We start from the raw sequence: 15,641 nt of genomic DNA on the forward strand, positions 1-15,641 counted from the left end.
TGGATTCATAAGATATCTTTTAAATAGTAAACCACAAAAACAAAAGAAAAATTATTTCTACTAAAAATATACTTTTTTATCAATAACCGTAAAAATATATAACTTGTAAACTTTATCGTGGGTAATGATAGGTGTAACAACCGAGATTATCTCTATCTAGTTGATAGGAAACAAAGTTTTAAGTTTGAAAATTAGTTGGTTTAAAAGTATATATATAAAAAAATAAAAAATATAGAGTGTATTTTAAGTTCATGTAATTTTTAATTTTCATGTACTTGTTTTAAAATTTTAAAATATTAATTTTCTTTTAATTTAAAAAAAAATTTGTTTAGTTTTATTTCTAAGTTGTTTTCGAAAAATATTAAAACTTTAACTTTTAATGAATTAAATTTTATAAATTGAATTTAAAAATTTATAAACGGATAAAGACTAGGTATAACAACCGAAATTTCCGAAACAACAAATATAAATTTATAAAAGATATTTTTAAAAAGTTGATTACTTATAAAGTTGAAAAAAAAAAGAGCTTAACACTTACGCGTAACGTGTAGAGTGCACACGGAACGCGTAGAATTAACATTTACGCGAAACGCGTAGACCTACGCGAAACGCGTACTTAGAAAAATCTGAAAACATATCTGATCGAATTCAGTTCTTCTCCTTCACACTTTAATTTTTTTTTCTCTGCTTCTGTTTGCTGTAAACGAAAGAGATAACCAAAGCCCACCAAAAAATAAATTAACACTCTCAATCCTCTCCAATTCTTCAATCTTTCAACATGCCTAGATTGGTAAGGGTCCTAAACCCATTTTACCACTTGTTCTTCAAGTTTTTCATTATTTATTTTTCTGGATTTAATCCGAATTTAGTGCTTGTTATTGTTAAAATTTATTTGATTATTGCTATAACTATGTTGTTAGTATGATATTAAACCCGATTACCATGAGAAATTGGCTCTTAATTGATTGTTATAAAATTAGGGTTTTTACAATTTGGGGAAAATTGATGAGTTACCATTGAAGTGTATTATTTTAGTTATAATTACATGTTTTTAACTGTTTTGATAGAATTAGAACCTTTAAACATGAGTTTAATTAATTGATCTTGCGATTTTAATTTTAGTTTATATTTGATAATTTTCATTATTGCCATGAATCAAGTATGAGTTGTAATGATGCTAAGGATTATTTAGAAGCTGGAATATACGCAATGTGATTGAATTGAATTAGATATACTTAGCTCATTGTATTTTTTCACTTGTGAATTAAACTTTGCTTATGGAACTTGATTGGTGATTTTGAATTTTTTTTGGCTCATTTTTTATTTGTTTTAATTTATAGAACTAAAACTTTAACTGTTATTTTAATTAATGATGTACCTCAACGGGTACAAAAGGTTAAAGACTTACTTTCTCTGATCCATAGAAACACCTCTTTGGTTTACATTGTAGATTGGGCTCCCTTAGGACACCCAGTCAACTTATATACACAAATAAGGGAGATTTTAAACCAGAGTTTCACAAACGAATTTGGGGTAACTTTGGTTTTTAATGATTTTGAGAGGTTGTTCAGTTTAAATAGTCCTGTATATAAAGAATTGTGCTTAGAATTCTATTCTACTGTTAGGATGAACCTACACCCAGAAAATATCGATGATACGAATTTTCTACAATTTAGGCTGGGTGGGGTAGATAGAAGAATGTCCCTAAGCGACGTGACTACCGCATTAGGGATTTACACCATCGATGAGATGATGACTCCCGGTTTTAGGGAGTATATTTTTACTGGTGCTAGATATACAGGTAATTATGATTCTGGGAGAGTTTGGCAATCCTTTACTCGTAGGAATACATATGAGGCCGGGCAAGAATCATATCAAAAGATTACTGATGTTTGGTTTAGAATAATTCATAAATTTATAACGAACACAATAAACCAAAGGGCATTTGGAAATACATATAAAATTAATTATATTGACCTTTGGTATTTAGATGTGATCAGAGATAGGGGGACTTTTGTTAGTATACCCTATGGAGTTGCCTACTTCTTGGGACATGTAGGTAAAGGTGCTAGAGGATCAAGTGACATGTCAGGGGGTCACTATATCACTTGTTTAGGAAACTGGTTTGGACTCGATCCGAGTGAATTCGTACCTACAATCATACCGGTAGATCAAGGTGTTAGAGTTCTAGGATTGGAGGTGTATAAGACAGCAAAAGCAATACAAGTGAGGGGTGGGGTACGTAGTTTAAGACGACAAGAAGTTGTTGCTCCCGCTTCTATGGAGGAAGATGATGAAACTGAGCGAGAAACTAGGAGAAGACAGAGAGAGCCAGATCAGGCTAGTTCGTCTAATGTAGGTACTTCTGATTTCGATATGTTACAAAATTCGTTTAATTCATTGAGTTTAGATGTAAGGAACTCATATGAAAATTGGGGACAGAGATCAGAAAACCAGTACACTAGTTTATCTCTGCAATTAGGGGACGTGAGGCAAATCCAACTAGATCAGGGTAAAATTTTAGAAAACATCTGATATGATCAAAGGGGCCAGGGAGCACAACTTGAGTGGGCACATCATCATGCATATCTATACGCAGCTAACCCACAGAATTACGCACCCTCGGTCTTTCCTTCATACACCCCATGGCAAGCACTCGGTGATCCTCTCCATCCACCTTATGACCCCAATGCCGCTCTAGCTGCAAGTCAGGATGCTTATCGGCGTTTTTATGAACAACAACGCCAAAATGAACAGCGGCAGCAATAGCAACAGGAAGAGGAAAATTAAGGAGGCCCAATATGGCCGTTTTTCTAGTTTTTAGTTTTAAAACAATTTATTTTTTATCTTTTGTGTAAAAAAATTGATTTTTATGGTGTGTGTTAAGTATTTACTTTTACTTTTATTTTTTGTTTTTATAAATACAAAAATTTTAAGTGTGGGGTAAAAAAAATTTTACTACTAAAGTACAACCCCATCTTTTGTGTGATTAACATATTTGTTGACAGGTACTTACGATGATGAGATATTCGACATAACGAAACATGAAAGTATTATTGTGATAAAAGGGATTGGATATGTTCATACAATAATCATTTTACGATCTCCAATTTTTAACCAAGGAAGTTCTAACTACCTTTACACTTTTTGTCCTCTCAAATTTATACATTTTATCTGATTTTATGTAATGAGGGCGTTACATAATCTTAAGTGTGGGGTAGAGAATATATAAATTCTCGAGAACTTATAACTTGGTGGTTTTTATGAAAATTTTGAAAATTTTTAAACAAATATACCTAGTCAATTTTTAAGGTAATTATGAGAGATTAAAGTTTAGGTGTCAAAAACCGAAATTATTGTCTCCATACATTAAAAATACATAAGTTTATTTGATTAAAACATATAAAAGAAAACCAAGTATATCAGAATTTATAAACCCATATGTTTAGAACCATTTATCACGTGTTTCTATGAAGTTTATTGCAGATATCATTGCTTTGGAATGTATAAACCTGAGTATCCCATTGATGCGAGTAATAAAGGATGAATCAAGTCCATCCTTTAAAGAAGTAAAGTCTTTCGAATGTCATTTTACTTGGTATAGCATACTTCCTAAGCTATATCATTTCATACTAATATCATATCACGATATAAAAGTACCGTGGGAAGAGAAAGTCTTGAACTTTCAAACCCGAAAATAGACTTGGTAGGGTAAATCCAAGGAGCTGTCTAGTGTAAAACCGATTACGGTATATAAGCTGGAGCAGGATCTGTCCCGTGCGATAGCTCAGTCTTCGCAGTTTTAACCCTTGAATTGAAATGTACAAATTGTCGTAAAAGACCGATAGAAATATCGCGTCAGGGGGCTCCTGGTAAAGAGTTCCATGATACTATAATCATGGGGGCGGATAGTGTAACGCCCCATACAAAACCATCGTGTACGGATCATCAACAATAGGATCATCACAAGGTCAAACACTATATGCTGTTTGAAAACTGATTTGCATTCATTAAAAAGATAACGTTTTACAAGGATAACATGTCATAAGACTTAATACAAACCATTGTTCTAAAATAACATAAGTTTACGAATGCAAAACATAAGTTTCATAATTTGAGACATCTCTAGTAATGCAGCGGATAACTAGTTCAGTAGGTTCATAACAACAATTCAATAACAGCATGACAGCAAGTGTAACAGCGGAAGCAATAAACCTCTAGGCACCTGAGAAATACACACTTAAAAAGTCAACACGAATGTTGGTGAGCTATAGTTTAAGTTGTAATAGTAACGTAAGATAGGCCACGAGATTTCAGTGCTGCAACAGCGTATCAAAACAGTATGAAAAGTATATGCATAACCGTGGGCACCCGGTAACTAAACTTAACGTTTATAACCCCCTGAAAGTACACTTGGCGAGTGAGTATGTTCACGAAGTATTAAATACCCGTTAAATGCTAGCGCGACTAGCCCGAGTGGGGATGTCAAACCCTATGGATCCATATCTAAGATTCGCGTTCACCGGTTCAAAAACCAATGACTAAACGTTACCGTGCTAAAGGGAATGTTTATGCCGTTATATAACCCACATACATACAAAGTTTAAGTACTCGTGCCTAGTATGTAAAATGTAAAAAGCGCATGTATTCTCAGTCCCAAAAATAGTAAAAGTAGTAAAAAGGGATGCTATAACTCACAGTGATAAAAGCGGTAAAGTCGGTAATGAAAGTACGCAAGTAGTAAGTCGGTCCGAAAGGTCGTCAACCTAAATCAAAGGTTACTAGGTCAGTAGGTTGTCTTAATAAATTCTAATAGTGCATAAAATAAGTTTAAGTGTCATCATCATCATCATAAAAGCTAAGTGAGTTTGACAAAAATAGAGATCGAAAAAAAAAAGGCTGACTTCGGTCAGCTGCTACGACCTCTACGTAAATCTAAAAGACGCATGGTCAGTGGCTATGGCTTCGTATATGAGTCCCCTAACAGGTGACCAATTTTCAGAACCTAACTCGTCTTCGTTTGACCGTGGTGACGGTTTAAGTGCGAGTAGGTCAGAAATTTCAGCACAACGTTAATAGGGTGTAGTGACTCTCGGAGGGCCATAAATCCTAAACCGTAACTCGGATTAAGACGAGGCCTAAACGAAAAATCATCTACTCGAACCGAACTAACTGAAAATAAACTTTCCAGTAGCCCAGGTGGTCTGATCAGATACGAAAATCAGTGGACAAGTGCTCCGGTGAGGTTCTTGGTGCTTGATGCTCATCACGGTTCTCATCCTTGATGCTTGTAGCTTCAAGTGTACAACTCGTTGATGGTTTAGCATCACTTTTGACCAAGATTCTACCATCAATACATAATATGTTAAGACCAAGTGGTAACACAACTCATTTAAGAGTCTTAGATGGATGATGAACCAAGGTTACATCATATCCTTAGTCTTAACACAATTACAAGTCCTATTTACAAACAAAGTTACAAACTTTACATCAATCAAACAAGTATGAACATGATCCAAGTTAAAAGAGGTGATGGAACCCTAAGCTAGAGAGCTTGGATCCCTTTCACACAATTTATAAGGTCACAAAGCTAGAAAGCTTGAACCTTTAGTGTTCTTGAAGATCTTGAAGCATAAAGCTTGGATCTTTAAGATATATGAAGATAACAAACAAAAGTTTGAATCTTTATCACAAAATAACAAGATTAAAGTAAAAGAAAGATGAATCCACAAAGTTGGTGAAGATTCAAAGCTAGAAAGCTTGAATCTTCCATGTTCTTGAAAGATTCATGCTTGAATCAACAAGATATAAGCAAGATCAAAGCTAAAAGGAACTTTGATCTCCATAATATGATGATGATGGCCACGAAAATGAAAGGAAAAGAAGAAGAATAAGAAGACTTACAAGCAATACTAGAAAGGGAAGAAAGAAAGAACAAGTGTGTGTGAAAACTAAATGAGCAAGTGATTTGAATGAGAGGTAAATGGCTAGTATTTATAAGCAAGGAATTTGACAAGGATTGATGACATGGATAAGAGCTAGTATTTATAAGCAAGGAATTTGACAAGGATTGATGACATGGACAAGGGCTAGTATTTATAAGTAAGGAATTTGACAAGGATTGATGACATGGACAAGAGCTAGTATTTATAAGTAAGGAATTTGACAAGGATTGATGATATGGACAAGGGCTAATTAATTGGGTCACTAGCTAGAGTAGGGTGGGCTTGAGCCCAACAAGGTAGAAAGTACAACAAGACTAACTATTGTGCATAATTAAATTACTACGCGTAATTAAGCATCCAAAAACCTAGGTAATTATTATTATAAAATAATAATTAATATTTCGTAGTCATAATATTCCGATTATGACAAAAGTTAAACGTGCGCGCAAGTTCGCGGTTTATTCGAAACGTCAAATAACACTAACGGTTATAAAGGCTTCCAATGATCAAGTTATGTATCCTACGTACTCTAAGGCACGTTTTAACATATAAATGGAAGTAAACCACGTAAATCAAGTTTCCAGAGTATAAAGTAACACAGTACGCACAAATACGCAGTTTCGCAAAAACACAAGGCGCAAAAGCAAGTCGAAAAAGCCGGGTCGTTACATTACCCACCTGTTAATGGAAATTTCGTCCCGAAATTTGAGGAGTGACAAAAAAAAATGGTACCGTATTTAAATAAGAAGTAGCGTATCAAAGTTCCGAAAGATTCGTGGGCTAAAAAGTGAGCTATTTACCTTGAAAGGTACTCTGGCGTATAAAAGTAAGAATAGGTATATGCTATTAATTAAGTCTCTTAGGAGATCAACAAATTAATTTCGTTTCTGGTTAACAAGAGTATGTTGTCTGAATATATTCACAAAAGAAAAGATGATATTTTTAGCCTTACAGGCATCTTTAGTATGCTGGATGCATGAAATACATCATGAATGTTACTAAACCCATCTAAAACATTGAGCGCTTATGTCGCAATACAAAGCTGACAGGTAGGATGGAAAACATGGTGATCATAACCATGCGATTTGATGTCTGGATAGTGTTAGCCACGGATTTTACTAACCCCTTGATTTCGGAAAGAGACCATAGGCATAAAGAACTCAATATTTAAGAACGTTTCATTTAACTATATGAATTGAAACTTTTGCTGAAAGTGAATAATTGGACTTATATGCAATGCAAGCCATAATTATCTATAGTGCCTTCAGGACGGTCTGAACGAACAATGAAGGATATCACCCAGTTTACCATACCGTAGGTGAACTTATCCTTAGATGGAATGAAAGAACAGTTCCATAATGTAACTTTATCCTTTCAGTTACATGTTGAAGTTAGGGTTAACATTAACTAGAACAACATATAGTTGCAACCAGCGAAGAAAGGAATGTGTAGAGTAACCATATCCGTATTACAGATGTTTTAAGCAATCCCTTCCAAGAGGATAACAAGATTCATAGATTCCTAAAGTATGTTACTTTACATTTCTGAAAGAGAATCGCACGAAAGGTGTGATCTTTGAACTAGGGTGAACTCTTCGAGCGGTTTGTTCTGAATTTATCCTTATACTTAAGGAGATGCGCCGAGAAGAAGATACGTAGACCCTTGGTCGTAAAGAACGGTTTACTCTAAGTGAAAAGAATCTCAAAACGATTCCTTGTACCTCAACCTACTAATTCATAGAGATGATTTTTACGAGGATGTTGCGATTAGCCGTGAAATATTAAGAATAGAAACCCACCTAGTGCCCTTCCTACAATGGGGTGACCATTGAGTGTACCTCAGAAAACTGATTTATTGGCCCGCGATTTTGCCATGTTTAACCTTAAAAGGAACATTTTTTGAGTACAAAGACTTCCTAACAAATTTTTTTTATAAATCTGCTACCCAAAGTGGCTCAAGCGTTTTTAACAAGGATTTTAATAGTAAGCTTCATCCCTAACGGAGGGAGAGAAGAAGTGTGATCCCTACATGGTGTAGTCTAATACGGAAACCTTTAATAAAATCAACCGAGGAAGTTTTGAAAAACCTTTAAACGTTTGATGCGACAACATAAATGGAACGAAGTTCTTGGTAAATTTAGAAGTATGTATAACGAGTACCATTTGCACAAAATTATTTGACTTAAAACAACTCAATAAAGGAGCGATTTTTAATCATCTTGAAGGTATAACTTAGTATGTACTAACCCAAAATAAGTAAGGGTAAATTTATACATATATGATTTTATAAATCGCGTAAGTGATAGAAAAGTTTTTAGTACTTTCATTTGTCCATAAATCTCGTGAGGACCGCACAAATAAGCAACGTGTAAATCAACGTGTAAAAATTTTGATAAACATAGTTTTTCGTATTTCAGAGGTTACGAGTTGAAAAAGGTCGAGTGAAAAATCTTTGAATCATCGGTTGACATGTTACTAGGTAATGAAAACTAATGAATTAAATGTAGTTTTGATGATTATCCGAACTTAAGTCTTTGGCCCAAAAATGTTTACGTCCGAAGCCGTTGCTAAAAAGTGAGGTATGAAGGATAGGGCATGAGGATGAGAAGTTAATCGCTTCTTGACTTTGCAGAATGCCACACAGGTTATGGCTAATATTAAAGTCGGAATACTAATGATGTTAATATCGCTAGACGAGAATTTCCTTGGAATAGGTCAGGACTTTGAGCTATGTAAGATAGAGCATCGCTCCGACAGATGTGAAGAATAAGATCCCTGGGGTAACGCAGTAATTTTGAATGGTTTAAGTGATTTTGGATGCCCGAAGGCTCTGCATGACGTGGTAGTAAGTGCCTTCATCACATACACACACATGAATCTCTTAGTTTTGACAGTTGTCTGTCTTCATGATGACTTGGATACGAATAAGCAACGAAAAATTTTATATTGACAAGCAACGAAAATTTTATAGAATTCATTTAAGGTGACGATGTAAGAAAAGAAATTAAGTTCTTAGCAAACTAGGGTTATGTACAACACGTACTGTAGTGACCCGAACTTTTCCATGTTTATATATATTAATTGAGATTGATATTTACATGATTAAATGTTTCCAACATGTTAAGCAATCAAACTTGTTAAGACTTGATTAATTGAAATATGTTTCATATAGACAATTGACCACCCAAGTTGACCGGTGATTCACGAACGTTAAAACTTGTAAAAACTATATGATGACATATATATGGATATATATATAGTTAACATGATACTATGATAAGTAAACATATCATTAAGTATATTAACAATGAACTACATATGTAAAAACAAGACTACTAACTTAATGATTTTTAAACGAGACATATATGTAACGATTATCGTTGTAAAGATATTTAATGTATATATATCATATTAAGAGATATTCATACATGATAATATCATGATAATATAATAATTTAAAATCTCATTTGATATTATAAACATTGGGTTAACAACATTTAACAAGATCGTTAACCTAAAGGTTTCAAAACAACACTTACATGTAACGACTAACGATGACTTAACGACTCAGTTAAAATGTATATACATGTAGTGTTTTAATATGTATTTATACACTTTTGAAAGACTTCAATACACTTATTAAAATACTTCTACTTAACAAAAATGCTTACAATTACATCCTCGTTCAGTTTCATCAACAATTCTACTCGTATGCACCCGTATTCGTACTCGTACAATACACAGCTTTTAGATGTATGTACTATTGGTATATACACTCCAATGATCAGCTCTTAGCAGCCCATGTGAGTCACCTAACACATGTGGGAACCATCATTTGGCAACTAGCATGAAATATCTCATAAAATTACAAAAATATGAGTAATCATTCATGACTTATTTACATGAAAACAAAATTACATATCCTTTATATCTAATCCATACACCAACGACCAAAAACACCTACAAACACTTTCATTCTTCAATTTTCTTCATCTAATTGATCTCTCTCAAGTTCTATCTTCAAGTTCTAAGTGTTCTTCATAAATTCCAAAAGTTCTAGTTTCATAAAATCAAGAATACTTTCAAGTTTGCTAGCTCACTTCCAATCTTGTAAGGTGATCATCCAACCTCAAGAAATCTTTGTTTCTTACAGTAGGTTATCATTCTAATACAAGGTAATAATCATATTCAAACTTTGGTTCAATTTCTATAACTATAACAATCTTATTTCAAGTGATGATCTTACTTGAACTTGTTTTCGTGTCATGATTCTGCTTCAAGAACTTCGAGCCATCCAAGGATCCATTGAAGCTAGATCCATTTTTCTCTTTTCCAGTAGGTTTATCCAAGGAACTTAAGGTAGTAATGATGTTCATAACATCATTCGATTCATACATATAAAGCTATCTTATTCGAAGGTTTAAACTTGTAATCACTAGAACATAGTTTAGTTAATTCTAAACTTGTTCGCAAACAAAAGTTAATCCTTCTAACTTGACTTTTAAAATCAACTAAACACATGTTCTATATCTATATGATATGCTAACTTAATGATTTAAAACCTGGAAACACGAAAAACACCGTAAAACCGGATTTACGCCGTCGTAGTAACACCGCGGGCTGTTTTGGGTTAGTTAATTAAAAACTATGATAAACTTTGATTTTAAAGTTGTTATTCTGAGAAAATTATTTTTATTATGAACATGAAACTATATCCAAAAATTATGATTAAACTCAAAGTGGAAGTATGTTTTCTAATATGGTCATCTAGACGTCGTTCTTTCGACTGAAATGACTACCTTTACAAAAACGACTTGTAACTTATTTTTCCGACTATAAACCTATACTTTTCTGTTTAGATTCATAAAATAGAGTTCAATATGAAACCATAGAAATTTGATTCACTCAAAACGGATTTAAAATGAAGAAGTTATGGGTAAAACAAGATTGGATAATTTTTCTCATTTTAGCTACGTGAAAATTGGTAACAAATCTATTCCAACCATAACTTAATCAACTTGTATTGTATATTATGTAATCTTGAGATACCATAGACATGTATACAATGTTTCGACCTATCATGTCGAAATATCTATATATATTTCGGAACAACCATAGACACTCTATATGTGAATGTTGGAGTTAGCTATACAGGGTTGAGGTTGATTCCAAAATATATATAGTTTGAGTTGTGATCAATACTGAGATACGTATACACTGGGTCGTGGATTGATTCAAGATAATATTTATCGATTTATTTCTGTACATCTAACTATGGACAACTAGTTGTAGGTTACTAACGAGGACAGTTGACTTAATAAACTTAAAACATCAAAATATATTAAAAGTGTTGTAAATATATTTTGAACATACTTTGATATATATGTATATATTGTTATAGGTTCGTGAATCAACCAGTGGCCAAGTCTTACTTCCCGACGAAGTAAAAATCTGTGAAAGTGAGTTATAGTCCCAGTTTTAAAATCTAATATTTTTGGGATGAGAATACATGCAGGTTTTATAAATGATTTACAAAATAGACACAAGTACGTGAAACTACATTCTATGGTTGAATTATCGAAATCGAATATGCCCCTTTTTATTAAGTCTGGTAATCTAAGAATTAGGGAACAGACACCCTAATTGACGCGAATCCTAAAGATAGATCTATTGGGCCTAACAAACCCCATCCAAAGTACCGGATGCTTTAGTACTTCGAAATTTATATCATATCCGAAGGGTGTCCCGGAATGATGGGGATATTCTTATATATGCATCTTGTTAATGTCGGTTACCAGGTGTTCACCATATGAATGATTTTTATCTCTATGTATGGGATGTGTATTGAAATATGAAATCTTGTGGTCTATTGTTACGATTTGATATATATAGGTTAAACCTATAACTCACCAACATTTTTGTTGACGTTTAAAGCATGTTTATTCTCAGGTGAATATTAAGAGCTTCCGCTGTTGCATACTAAAATAAGGACAAGATTTGGAGTCCATGTTTGTATGATATTGTGTAAAAACTGCATTCAAGAAACTGATTTCGATGTAACATATTTGTATTGTAAACCATTATGTAATGGTCGTGTGTAAACAGGATATTTTAGATTATCATTATTTGATAATCTACGTAAAGCTTTTTAAACCTTTATTTATGAAATAAAGGTTATGGTTTGTTTTAAAAATGAATGCAGTCTTTGAAAAACGTCTCATATAGAGGTCAAAACCTCGCAACGAAATCAATTAATATGGAACGTTTTTAATCAATAAGAACGGGACATTTCAGTTGGTATCCGAGCGTTGGTCTTAGAGAACCAGAATTTTGCATTAGTGTGTCTTATCGAGTTTGTTAGGATGCATTAGTGAGTCTGGACTTCGACCGTGTTTACTTGAAAAATGATTGCTTAACAAATTTTGTTGGAAACTATATATTTTTAACATGTGAATATTATGTGATATATTAATCTCTTAACGCGTTTGATATTATGTGATAGATGTCTACCTCTAGAACAAGTCCCATTGACTCACCTAATAATAATGAAGAGTCAAATGTAAATTGGAATGATTCGTGGACTGATTCACAAGTTCCCGAAGAGGAACCGGAAGAAGAGTCGGAACCGGAAGAAGAATCGGAACCGGATGAAGAAATAGAACCGGTGGGGGAAATAATAAAATGGTTAAGTAAAAGAAAATCCTCAACCAACCGACCAAGGTTAATTATGGTCAATGGTGTTTCCGCCAAGGAAGCAAAATATTGGGAGGATTACCAATTCTCCGATGAATCGGATTCCGACGAGAATTCCGATGATGTTATAGAAATTACCCCAACTGAATTTAAAAAGGCAAAAGAAAATAATAAGGGAAAGGGCATAAAAATAGAGAAATCTAATTCCAACCCCGATGAACTTTATATGTATCGTCAACCCCCGAAGTCCTTAAGTTGTAACAATGACCCGGGAACCTCTAAACCACCTGGTTTTTCTAAACCAATGTGGACAACGACGGCTCGTATTAGGGGAACATCATATATCCCTAGAAACTTGGCAAAACGAACCAAAACTGAAGAAGAAGATAGTTGTATTCGTGTGGTGTAATATATGTAATATAGTGTTCTTATGCTTTATGATATATGTAAAAATTGCTTGTATTAATAAGTATTTTTTTATGAATCTAACTCTTGTCTATTTTACAGTTTAAAAACACAAAATGGATAGACAACCCAATATTTTAAGAGACCTACCCGGAGACATGATTGATGAAATCATGTCTAGAGTCGGCCAGAATTCCTCGGCACAACTATTTAAGGCGAGATCAGTTTGTAAGACATTCGAAGAACGTTCCAAGAATGTCTTGGTTTATAAGAGACTTTCGTTTGAAAGATGGGGGATATCACATTGGGAAACCCATAAGTTACGATGTGTTTACTTTGACGCATATATTGCGGGGAACCCAAATGCTATTTTACGCAACGGGTTAAGAAATTATTTTGACTCAATATATCCGAATATTGGACTTCGTGATTTAGAAAAAGCGGCTAACATGCAACATAAAGAAGCATGTTATGCTTACGGATTAGTAATGTTCGCTTCTCACCAAAGTGAGAACAAGAACATCGGGCTACAACTATTAAACAAAACGTTTCCACAAGTGACGGAGTCGGTAATTGGGGTAAGAAATGAGGTTTTTAGATTATTACGGGACTGTTGGACATTACGTAACCCTCCTCCCTTTGACGACGTTACAACACGCTGTCTTATCAACGGCCATAACGGTTATGTTGCACAAGACCAAGGATGGGAAGTAGTCCTAGTAAAACCAGAATGCATGACTTGTTTCTGGACGTATGAATTACGTGTCTTTATTGCCTTTGCTGAATGACTTGTGTACTAGCTAGAATTATCTTCACAACTATCTTGTATCAAAGTTATTGTGTGCTATATTTCATGCTTTATGTAAAATAAGCGGTATTGTAAGTTTGTAAAATATTGTATAAAAGTTTGAACGCGAAATATTATTATAATCAGTTTTTCATATAGAATTGTAGTAGTTGAATTGTATATTAGCTACTAAGTATGAACTTAACGGGTAGGTACTACCCGAATTTAAACTTATAAAACGCTAATATGAAGAAAAATCTTTTATAAATGAGTTCATATTATGCTACGAAATACTATTAACTACTCTTAATATTCTGTATGATTAACTTGTTCCATTTAACTATTTTGAAGGAAATGGCACCGACTACTCGACACACCGTGAATATGAATGAAGAGGAATTCCGTACTTTTTTAGCTTCAAACATAGCCGCAGTACAGGCTGCGCTACATACCAACAATAACCTTGGATCTAGCAGTACAGGAAATCGTGTAGGATGCACCTACAAAGAATTCACTGCCTGCAAACCTTTGGAATTTGATGGAACTGAAGGACCGATCGGATTGAAACGGTGGACCGAGAAGGTCGAATCGGTGTTTGCCATAAGTAAGTGTACTGAAGAGGACAAAGTAAAGTACGCTACGCATACCTTCACAGGTTCTGCGTTAACATGGTGGAATACCTATCTAGAGCAAGTGGGACAAGACGATGCGTACGCACTACCGTGGTCAGCATTCAAGCACTTGATGAACGAGAAGTACCGTCCCAGAACCGAGGTCAATAAGCTCAAGACAGAACTTAGAGGGTTACGAACCCAAGAATTTGATATTACCACGTACGAAAGACGATTCACAGAATTGTGCCTATTGTGTCCGGGAGCATTCGAAGATGAGGAAGAGAAGATCGACGCGTTTGTGAAAGGATTACCGGAAAGAATCCAAGAAGATATAAGTTCACACGAGCCCGCCTCCATACAACAGGCATGTAGAATGGCTCAAAAACTCGTGAACCAAATTGAAGAAAGAATTAAAGAACAGACTGCTGAAGAGGCCAATGTGAAGCAAGTCAAAAGAAAGTGGGAGGAAAACGGTGATAAGAATCACCAATACAACAACAACAGCAATTACAACAATAATCGCAACAATTATCCCAACAATCGCAACATCAATCGCAACTACAACAAACGGCCCAACAACAACAACAACAACAACAACAGCAACTACAACAATCATCCCAACAACAATAATAACCGCAACAACAACAACAACAATCAGAAGCAGCTATGCCAAAGGTGTGAAAAGAATCACTCGGGGTTCTGCACTAAATTTTGCAACAAGTGTAAAAGAAATGGTCATAGCGCGGCGAAGTGTGAGGTCTACGGACCAGGGGTTAATAGAACGAAAGGAACAAATGGTGTCGGAACGAGTAATGGCGGAGCAAGTAGTGTCGGAGCAAGTTATGCCAATGTAGTTTGTTATAAATGTGGAAAACCGGGCCACATTATTAGAAATTGCCCGAACCAGGAGAACACGAATGGACAAGGCCGTGGAAGAGTTTTCAATATTAATGCGGCAGAGGCACAGGAAGACCCGGAGCTTGTTACGGGTACGTTTCTTATTGACAATAAATCTGCTTACGTTTTATTTGATTCGGGTGCGGATAGAAGCTATATGAGTAGATATTTTTGTGCTAAATTAAGTTGTCCATTGACGCCTTTGGATAGTAAATTTTTACTCGAATTAGCAAATGGTAAATTAATTTCAGCAGATAATATATGTCGAAATCGAGAAATTAAACTGGTTAGCGAAACATTT

This window comes from Rutidosis leptorrhynchoides, chromosome 11 (assembly GCF_046630445.1).
Source record: "Rutidosis leptorrhynchoides isolate AG116_Rl617_1_P2 chromosome 11, CSIRO_AGI_Rlap_v1, whole genome shotgun sequence".
NCBI classification, from domain to species: domain Eukaryota; kingdom Viridiplantae; phylum Streptophyta; class Magnoliopsida; order Asterales; family Asteraceae; genus Rutidosis; species Rutidosis leptorrhynchoides.